Below are 10,373 nucleotides of genomic sequence, written 5' to 3'. Positions count from 1 at the left end.
GCAGTTTCATATCATTTCATGCAGGGTGCAAGGCCACCACATTCAAATGCAGTTTCATACCATTTCAAGCAGCATACCATTTGAAACCACCATAAAACCACCATAAAACCACACAAATCACCACACTCACAGTTCAGTAGACATTCAGTGTGTTCAGTTGATTCACAGCTCAGACATCATGACCTCTCCCTCCCCCATCATGCAGAGACTGAGCCACACCCACACTCCGGGTTTTATAATCCCTCCCCTCCCACCGGAAAAGGTGTGGCCTTCATGGCGTGATTGACAGGAGAAAGATTCTCAACATTTCTTAAACACTAATAACACTTTTATTTTTAATTGATGGGAAGAATCCTCTGCACCTGATGAGCGGAGGGGGACTGAGTAAGCTGGCCAAAAATCACAGCCGTAAGTGGTAGTGTTTTATCTAAAATCAATATAAAGTGCAAACAGGCAGTTGTCAAATTTAGACAACCATCATTTGCAGTGCCTTTTTACTTCTACCCAAAACCCCCAAACCACCATTTGCAGTGCCTTTTACTTCAACCCAAAACCCCCAAACCACCATGTGGCGGCGGCGTTCTTTCAGAAATCATGAAACAGAAAGTCAGAAAGTGGTCAATATCTTAGTTTTAGTAATATAGATTAGTTTAGATTAGATTAGATTAGATGAGATGAGATTAGATTAGTTTATTGTCACATGCTCCAGGGTGCAATATTTTGATCCACAAATGAAGTTCAATTCTATTTACTTCAATATAGTGAGTTACTTCAACATATTGTTTTTCAGACTTAAGAGTTCAGAATGCAGCTGCTATTAAATAGTTAACTTTGTACTGTTGGCCAAGGATGAGTTCCAGTCAAAAAACTTTATTAATTTCAAGAAATTCCCATCAAGTAATGATTTACAACTTGCTACCTCTAGCTTCTAACTGCTCTAGTCCCCATTAGGTTGAATTCATTACCATCTTCTTATATTACTCGTGTGGTTCCTCATTGTCACAACACCTTTCTGTTTTGGCATCTTTCAGTGCCTCAGCACTAGTAATGCAAGACTGTGCGATCACCTTCTCACTCCTCATGTTTTTAACATTCATGCATAAATATTTTAGCATAGAATTGCCTCTGCTCCTGGCAAATACTATCTATTGGTTTCTCATCATGTGCATCTCTCTGAGTTTTTCTGCTCTGACTTGTGACTTGATTTCAATTCATTCTGTGAACAGGTTTGTCCGCAAACCAATTTACTTCCTCCTTCCTCTCCCCCAAATGTTTCTGATTTAAATAACTCTTGACAGCTGCCTCAACATTCCTCGCAAATCTTCTTGCAGTTGCTTTGTTTAGCTCACCCCTGCTGTTCCAATATATTTTCTCCTAACTTATGTGAATAAATATCCGTAATTTAACATCCGATTGCCAATTTTTGCATCCCGGCTTTCTCAGTGAACTCTGCTCTTACCAAATACACAGTATAAGGAACATTTCAGCAGTGGCCAGTCCAGGAGCATGTATGCTGGTGCTTGATGGGTACAACATGACTTGCAGAATCAGGACTGGCTGCGGATGATCGAAGCTGACTTGAGCAAAGATGATAGGAATGTGATTTGGTGACCTTGAAGGGGATGAGTGGTGATTTTACGGGGTATCTATTCATAGTGGGGGTGCTTGGTGAAATTAGCAGTACAGCGAGGGGTATTTTTAATTGATTTTGGGCGTGATTGCAATGTATATTCTCGATGTGGTGGGAAGAGGTAAGCAGATAATGCTTGGCATCTGCAGACAAGCTCGTCTACTTCACTCTGTTTAGTTGAGCTTAGTTTAGAAATACAGCACAAAAGCAGGCCTTTCAGCCCACCGTGTCCACCGACAAGCGATCCACACACAATCACACTATCCTACACACTAACTTACATTCATACCAAGCCAGTTATCTTACAAAACTATACGTCTTTGGAGTGTGGGAGGAAACCGGAGCTTCCCAGAGAAAACCCAGGCAGGTCAGGCGGAAAACGTCCAAACTCACAATTGACAAGCGTCTGTGGTCAGGATTGAACATGAGTCTCTGGCGCTGCAAGTCGTCAACTCTACTGCTGTGCCATCGTGCCGCCATATCTACAAATGTTTTTAGAAAGGAACTGAACACTTCCATGCAACAAGCCTCTCTATAACTGACAGGTTACATATTAAATGGAAATAAAATCTGATATGTGAAATCTCATTAAAATAATTTAAAACCCCTTGGTCCAACCTTTGTTTTCTGCATGTGAATAGCATTATCATTTGCTTATTTACACTGAGGATCAAAAAATAATTTTCAAATACAATTGCATCAATCGCTTATTTTCTGATTAATTGTACATACACGTCAAATTACGTCAAAAAAAATCGCTCTCTCACTTTTGGTACTGCCCTTTTAATTTACTTTTCTTCACTTCATTTGAATGATTTCCTGTTTTGCTCTGCTATTAATTTTTTACCTTAGGTAAGATCCTATCATGATTTTTTTTTTGCCAGTTGCTGACCTTTTACATTTTGGTCTGCCCAGTGCTCGCTTTTAATTCATCAACTGCACTTTTAAGTTTGTTGACCTCATTCCACAGGCTCTGAACCATGGAGCTCTTCCACGATGAAGCCTAACAGATTTCTCGGTTGCTCACCATTTTAACACCCCTTCCCATTCCCACAATGATCTTTTTGTCCTGGGACTCCTCCATTGTCAGAATGAGGCCCAGCACAAACTGGAGGAATGGCACCTCATATTCTGCTTTGGGAGCTTGCAACGCGAGGATATGAACAGTAAATTTTACAATTTTAGGTAAACTCTCACAACTGCCCCCCTCCCCAAAATCCCCCATTTTCTCCCCAACTCCTGCCCCTCCCTCCTCTGTACCCCATCTGAACTACCACCTATTTCTCTCTCCCTCCACCCATTCCCCACCACATCCCCGCACCCTGCTACTTTTCTCCCCCTTGCTTTATAACCCACAGCTCTTTAAACCTGTCTCATACCTTCCTTGCTTTATTTATTTATGGCCTATGTACTAACTATCTGCCAATCACCCGCCCCCCAAAATCCACATTTTACCTGCCACGCTTCTTCATGCCTCCCTCCTTTTCCAGCTTCCTTCTCCCCTCTGACCATTAGTATGAAGAAGGGTCTAACCTGAAATGTCACTTATCCACGTTCACCAACATGGTGCGTGACCTGCTGAATTTTTTCCTGCAATTTGTGTCCTTTTACTTATTAATCGGCATCTGCGTTTCTTCGTTTCCACATCTTACAGGAATTATTTGAATCACTACATTTCCATATATCTACAGCTAATGACAACTTGAATCGATTTCCCTGATTTACTTTTGAGCTGGTTTCACCTTCCATGGATAGACATGTCCTGATGTTTAACAATGCTACAGAAAGGACACAAAACCTTCCTGAGAAGCCTGCCTGTATATAATACTGCATCTCCAGTCTTCCTTCCCTTTGATTCTCTTTGATCTCTTCTACCTCCTCCTCTCACTTGCTTTGAAATCCTTTAGACCTCCTTCTATGATCGAACTATGTGACCCATTACCTTCTGCGCAATAAATATTTGCCTTATTTTGTCGCTGTGGAAGGTCATGACATTTTTATATTGACGGTGCTATATAAATGCAAATTTCCCTGAGACTGTACACAAAACAATGTGCTTTGTTTTCTTAACAGTTCAGTTCATATATCCAACATGAATATTTCTGTAAGGATATGCAAGTGTGTTTATTTTCTTTCTAATAACACATCTCAGCCTTTATCAATATACAAAAAGCTATTGTTCAATACTGGTTCTAACTACAGCTATTCCCCTACAATTAGGTGATTTGAACGTCGATAAAAAAACATAACAATCAGCTTTTTGTTCTTTAACAGGTAATTGATTTTTTTCTTTGAAATCATATTTTTGCTCTTTGAAAGGTTGTGAATAATTTTTACAAAATAACTGCAAACATTAAATTGATCAATTTCTGAATGGCTCTTGCAAATTTTTTGGGGACTGTGAACTGGCTTCTTCTGTCGTAACATTGTACCAACTATCATTGTCAGAGTCTGTTCCGTGTTATAAACAATTGTAATATTGTCTACTTCTCTGAGTTTTTGTTTTAATCACCGTTTCATTATGAAGCAGAAGTTGTCAGTAAACTATTTACAATATCACAGGGAATGTGGCATTTTTTTATTGTGGCTCTTTCTTGTCAGTCGCATAGTGTGTCTTGCCGCTGGCTGAGGGAAAGACAGTGTACATCTGGTCACATTATTAGGCGCAGGGAGGGCTATTTACATTCATCAGGGTTTGCACAATGGCTGCGTCAGCCTGAAGATAAACACAAGGCTTTTCAGTCAATATTCAAAGCCTGCAGAGGCACAAGCATTGCATCATTTCTATTATTATATGCTCCCGCGGGTAAGGCTTAGGCTAATATTAGCATCACCAGCAAAGTTGCAAGCTTGTATCATTAGGCAGGCTACAGGTTCTGGTGGTGTGGGGGAAATAATTACCAAAGTGGAAGGAGCCGCACAGTTGTGCACCGGTAGAGTTGCTGCCTTACAACGCCAGAGACCGGGGTTCAATCCTGACTATGGGTGCAGTCTGTATAGAGTTTGTACATTATCCCCATGACCGCAGATGCACCGGTTTCCTCCCACACTCAGGGTTTTTATAGGTTGATTGTCATCGTTAAAGATTGTAAATTTTCCCTCGTGTGTGTCGGATGGTGTTAACGTGCGGGGATCGCTGGTTGGCGCAGAATCGGTGGGCCCAAGTGCCTGTTTCCGTGCTGTATCTCTAAACTAGACTAAATTAAGAGCTGAAATGTGGATCGATGAGCCAAGGAAAAGGGATTATCTGATCTGCAAATGCTTCTTGCTGTCTCTTATTGTGAAGATAGTGAACAGCACCAGTTTAACATCATGAATCACCAAAGAAACCTGCTCAGCTGAAATAAAAAAACAGAAAATTGTGAAAATGTTTGGTAAATCAGGCAACAGTTATGGGGTGAGAAACTGAATTAATGCTTTGGAAATATTTACTTTGGTTCTCTCTTCACAGTTGCTGTCTGAATTGCATTTTATTTCCAACATGTTTCGGTTTTTTTTAGATTTACATCACCTTTTGGTTTTCCAGTAGCTTGACTGGAAGCAGTGTTTGATTATAAAGGTGACATGATTTAATTTTCCCAATGTTAAGTCATTTTCAAATACAGGTATTTTTCTCCCAAGCATAGCTTTTATTTTATCTTACCGCACGCTTTAGATGAAAAGATTCTCTGTAAATGTTTGGAAAATGGGATTGAATAATTTTCAATGGAGTATAACCCAATGATTCAAATGATGAGGAAGGAACTGCAGATGCTGGTTTAAACTGAAGATGGACACAAAAAGCTGGAGTAACTCAGCAGGACAGGCAGCATCTTTGGAGAGAAGGAATGGGTGTAGAAGGGTCTCGACCCAAATCACCACCCTTTCCTTCTCTCCAGAAATGCTGACTGTCCCACTGAGTTACTCCAGCATTTTGTGTCTATCTTTGATTCAAATGATGAAGCTTAATGAATCCTTAGAATGACAGAGGCAGCCTGTAAATTATTGCCTCTGCGCGGGAGAGTTATATTAATCTTATTGGTTTGGAATCTGTGGCTGTGGGTGCAGCGAAAAAGAAAGTATTAGCATTTGCTCTGTGATGTTATGAAACTGGAGCAACTTCAGGAATCAGCAACTTAATGCAAAAATTCCACAGCTGCTGTTGGTGTTTCTGCCTTTCTCTACACGTTCTCCACAGGGCAGCACGATGGCATAGATGGTAGAGCTACTGTCTTACAGCGCCAGAAACCCGCGTTTGATCCTGACTACGGGGGCTGTTTGTATGGAGTTTTTACGTTCTCCCCGTGACCTGCGTGCGTTTTCTCTGAGATCTTCGGTTTCCTCCCACACACCGAAGACGTTCAGGTTTGTATATTAATTGAAGGTACACCAAAATGCTGGAGAAACTCAGCGGGTGCAGCAGCATCTATGGAGCGAAGGAGATAGGCATCATTTTGGGCCGAAACCCTGCTTGGTATAAATGTATAAATGCAAAAAAAATTGTCACTAGTGTGTGTCGGATAGTGTTAATGTGCGGAGATTGCTGGTTGGTGCGGACTCGGTGGGCCTAAGGGCCAGTTTCCACGCTGTATCTCTAAACTAAACTAAACTAAATGTTGCATTGTTTTGTGGAATAATGGGAAATCAGTTGAGTTTAGACATATAAATGAAGCAGTCTTGCTGCAAAAATGCCCATGGTTACTTTATACTTAGCTGAGTACTACATGTCTGAATGAGACATGGAGTCATAGTTAATACTAAACAAACTCTCGCCCTATATGTTATGTTCATGGATTACAAGTTCTTCACATAAATATTTCAAGGTACAATGTATTTATTTAATGTTTAAAACCAACCAAGTTTACATTGTTTGCCTTTTATTTTATCCAATCTTTATTTCATTCTACAATATATTTAAAATATTTTTTGATAATTGTACTTTTTTCCATCAAGGTTTGTATTGTGAATTATTGTCTGTACATGGGGAAGTGCTCAGTACACTTCTGTGGAACTCTTTCACCTGATCGGCAGCCTTTTCTAATCACATTTTCTGAATGTCTATGACCCTAAAATGATATCTAGCAGAATGGAAAGATGGAAAAAAAAACCAGAACAAATGTTACCAATGAAGATGCTGAAAAATAAACTTCTACAGGAAAAGATGCAGAAAAGATTTGCAAAGATGTTACTGGGACTGCAGAGGTTGAGTTATCAGGAGAGACTGGATAGACTTGGGCTGTGTCTTGGAGTATAGGAAGCTGAGGGTTAACGTTATGTATGTAGAATATATAAAGCATGAGGGGCATAATTAAGTGAATGTTCAAAGTCTTTTTCACTGAATAGGGTAGTCTAAAACTAGAGGGCTTATACTAATGCCCCTGTCCCACTTAGGAAACCTGAACGGAAACCTCTGGAGACTTTGTGCCTCATCCAAGGTTTCCGTGTGGTTCCCGGAGGTAGCAGGTGGTTGCCGGAGATTGGAGGTGGTGGAGGCAGGTAGGGAGACTGACAAAAACCTCTGGGAACCTCCGGGAACCGCACGGAAACCTTGGGTGGGGCGCAAAGTCTCCAGAGGTTTCCGTTCAGGTTTCCTAAGTGGGACGGGGCCTTAAGGTGAGAGGAGATTATTTTACACAAAGGTTAGCGGGTATGTGAGCTGGAAATTGAGGTGCAACTATGGCCTGGAAACAGGCCCTTCACCCCATTGAGGACCACCGACCATCAACCACCTGTTCCCACTTTTTCTGTTTTATACCACTTCCTTATCCACTGCCTACACACTAGGAGCAATTAACCTGTAAACACACATCTCTGGGATGTGGGAGGAAACAGGAGTACCCAGAGGAAACCCATGTAGTCACAGGGAAAACATGAAAATGCCATACTCTGACTCATCGTCATCTGTTCTTCATCCAACAAGAGTGGTGTCATCGATGAATTTGAAGATGGAGTTGGAATTGTGCCCAGCTAGCGAATTAGTGCCACAATCATTGAGGTATGTCACCTTACTCTTCTTGGGCACCGGTATTAATGATGCCCTATTAAAGCAGGTGGAACCTCTGACCTCAGTACTGATAAGGTTGAAGATATCCGCAAAAACTCCAGCCAGTTGGTCTACACAGGTTTTAAGAGTGCAACCAGATACCGTCAGGTCCGGAAGCTTTCCGAGGGTTCAACCTCCAAAAGGATCTTCTGACTGAGATTGTAATACCGTGAGGGGCTATGTGGACCCAGGAAAGCACATCAGCGTGCGTAGAATGCATTGAGCTCATCTGGGTGTCATGCTTTGCAGTCACTTGAGCTTCCCCGTTTTCATCTTGTAGGAAGTGATAGCGCTTCCATTTGTGTTCCAACCATTAGAGGTATAGACTCCATATCGCATATTGTCTATGATTTTGTACAGCGCAGGAACATGCACCTTGTCCAGTGTGTCGATGATAACCATTGCACTTATCTTCTCTATTTCCCTGTACATCATTTGGTCCATAGCCATCCACGCCTCATACAATGATGTGAAAACTATTCAAGTTACAAAACGAAAGAAGTAAAGAAATGCTTCCAAGAAATTCAAAACAAATCAAAAATTGACTGAAACCTACTAGAGTTTGTCTACATATGAATGAAAGGAGGTATGGTTCCTCGAGCAGATCTAACCTGGCACAAACTGTTTGGGTGTATTCCCCATTGGACAATAAGAATAAAACGTTGTCAGCTGTCAGAGAGCTTAGTAGTTACATGTTTGCACATCCTTGCACAGATTTGCAAAGGCTTAACGTGAGGAAAAGCCGAAAGTGACACATGGAACTGCCAGTACTTCCCTGAGAAATCTGGGCCAATGTAATTGCCAAGCTTTCGAGATGACACACAGTTCTTGGGTGCTGAGTATGTGTTAAGTTGTTCAAGATTGTTTTTTTTTGCTTTATTCCAAAGTGAATGTGGCAGGCATGAAATATTGTGCTTATATTTTAGGTTCCATATTCTATGAATTATTTCTCTTTAAGTATAACAGTAGAGAATTTATTTATTTTTGCTTTGTTTGCAGGTTTAGGTTAAAAGTCGCAATAAACTGCATATGCTGCAAATCGAAAATTATACCAGCAAATACAGCCAATGTATTATAGATCAATTAGCTATTAGAATGTTTGCATGGGCTGTTCCCTGCTATTGTAGGGCTAAAACTGATAGAGTGTTGTTTAACATTCTGTGCAATACTGTGGGATTATTAAAAGATGGATTGAACAGTTTTAAAATGACAACCCTCTAAACCACAGGATACTCAGTGCAATGAATAATTGCTATCAACTGATCTTAGATAAACATTGCATTTATAATTTTTGGTTGGTTTAGTTTGATGTCAGCTCAAACATTCCCTTGGATGTGATTGAATTCTGTTCCCTGGTGAGAATATTTTTGTGTGGGTGGCTATTTAAACTTATTAATTTGTATCTGTGATTATTTAGCTGTTAATTACTTTGAATGGTTCGTAGGATGAATATTGATGGGGGATTCAATTCCTAGCTTGAATTCCCAGTCCGTCTTTGATGAGAAGTACATGTATAGACAACAACCTGATGGTGTTTTGAATTATCGAACCTGACCGAGATGCAACCAGTCAGTATGCTCTCCAATGTACATGTGTAAAAGTCCGAAAGACTATTCAAGAACATGCCAAATCTCCAAACATTTCTGAGGAAGTAGTGACATTGATTTTTATGTTACTTTAAAAACTTTATTACTTTTCTTAACCTTCTTCATAGGATTTCTTGTTTTTCAGTCATCTGAATAAGTTATGATACCATTCATAGTCATACAGCACGGAAATAATCTTGAGAAACTCAGCGGGTGCAGCAGCATCTATGGAGCGAAGGAAATAGGCAACGTTTCGGGTCCAAAACACTTCTTCAGTCTGAAGAGGGTTTTGGCCCGAATTGTTGCCTATTCCCTTCGCTCCATAGATGCTGCTGCACCCGCTGAGTTTCTCCAGCTTTTTTGTGTACCTTAGATTTTCCAGCATCTGCAGTTCCTTCTTAAACACGGAAATAATCTTTTCAGCCCAACTTGTCCCACCCAACCAAGATGCACCATCTACGCTAGTCCCACCTGCCCACATTTGGCCCATATCCCTCTAATAGAAACATAGAAACATAGAAAATAGGTGCAGGAGTAGGCCATTCGGCCATTCGAGCCTGCACCGCCATTCAATATGATCATGGGTGATCATCCAACTCAGTACCCTGTACCTAATTTCTCTCTATACCCCCTGAACCCTTTAGCCACAAGGGCCACATCTAACTCCCTCATAAATATAGCCAATGAACTGGCCTCAACTACATTCTGTGGCAGAGAATTCCAGAGATTCACCACTCTCTGGGTAAAAAATGTTTTTCACGTCTCAGTCCCAAAAGATTTCCCCTCTATCCTTAAACTGTGACCCCTTGTTCTGGACTTCCCCAACATCGGGTACAATCTTCCTGCATCTAGCCTGTCCAACCCCTTAATAATTTTGTAAGTTTCTATAAGGTCCCCCCTCAATCTTCTAAATTCTAGCGAGTACAAGCCAAGTCTATCCAGTCTTTCTTCATATGAAAGTCCTGACATCCCAGGAATCAGTCTGGTGAACCTTCTGTGTACCCCCTATATGGCAAGAATGTCCTTCCTCAGATTAAGAGACCAAATCTGTACGCAGTACTCCAGGTGTCGTCTCACCAAGAGCCTGTACAACTGCAGTAGAACCTCCATGCTCCAATACTCAAATCCTTTTGCT

Source organism: Amblyraja radiata, chromosome 1 (genome assembly GCF_010909765.2).
Source record: "Amblyraja radiata isolate CabotCenter1 chromosome 1, sAmbRad1.1.pri, whole genome shotgun sequence".
Lineage (NCBI taxonomy): Eukaryota > Metazoa > Chordata > Chondrichthyes > Rajiformes > Rajidae > Amblyraja > Amblyraja radiata.
Note: the sequence above shows the minus strand (reverse complement) of the source record.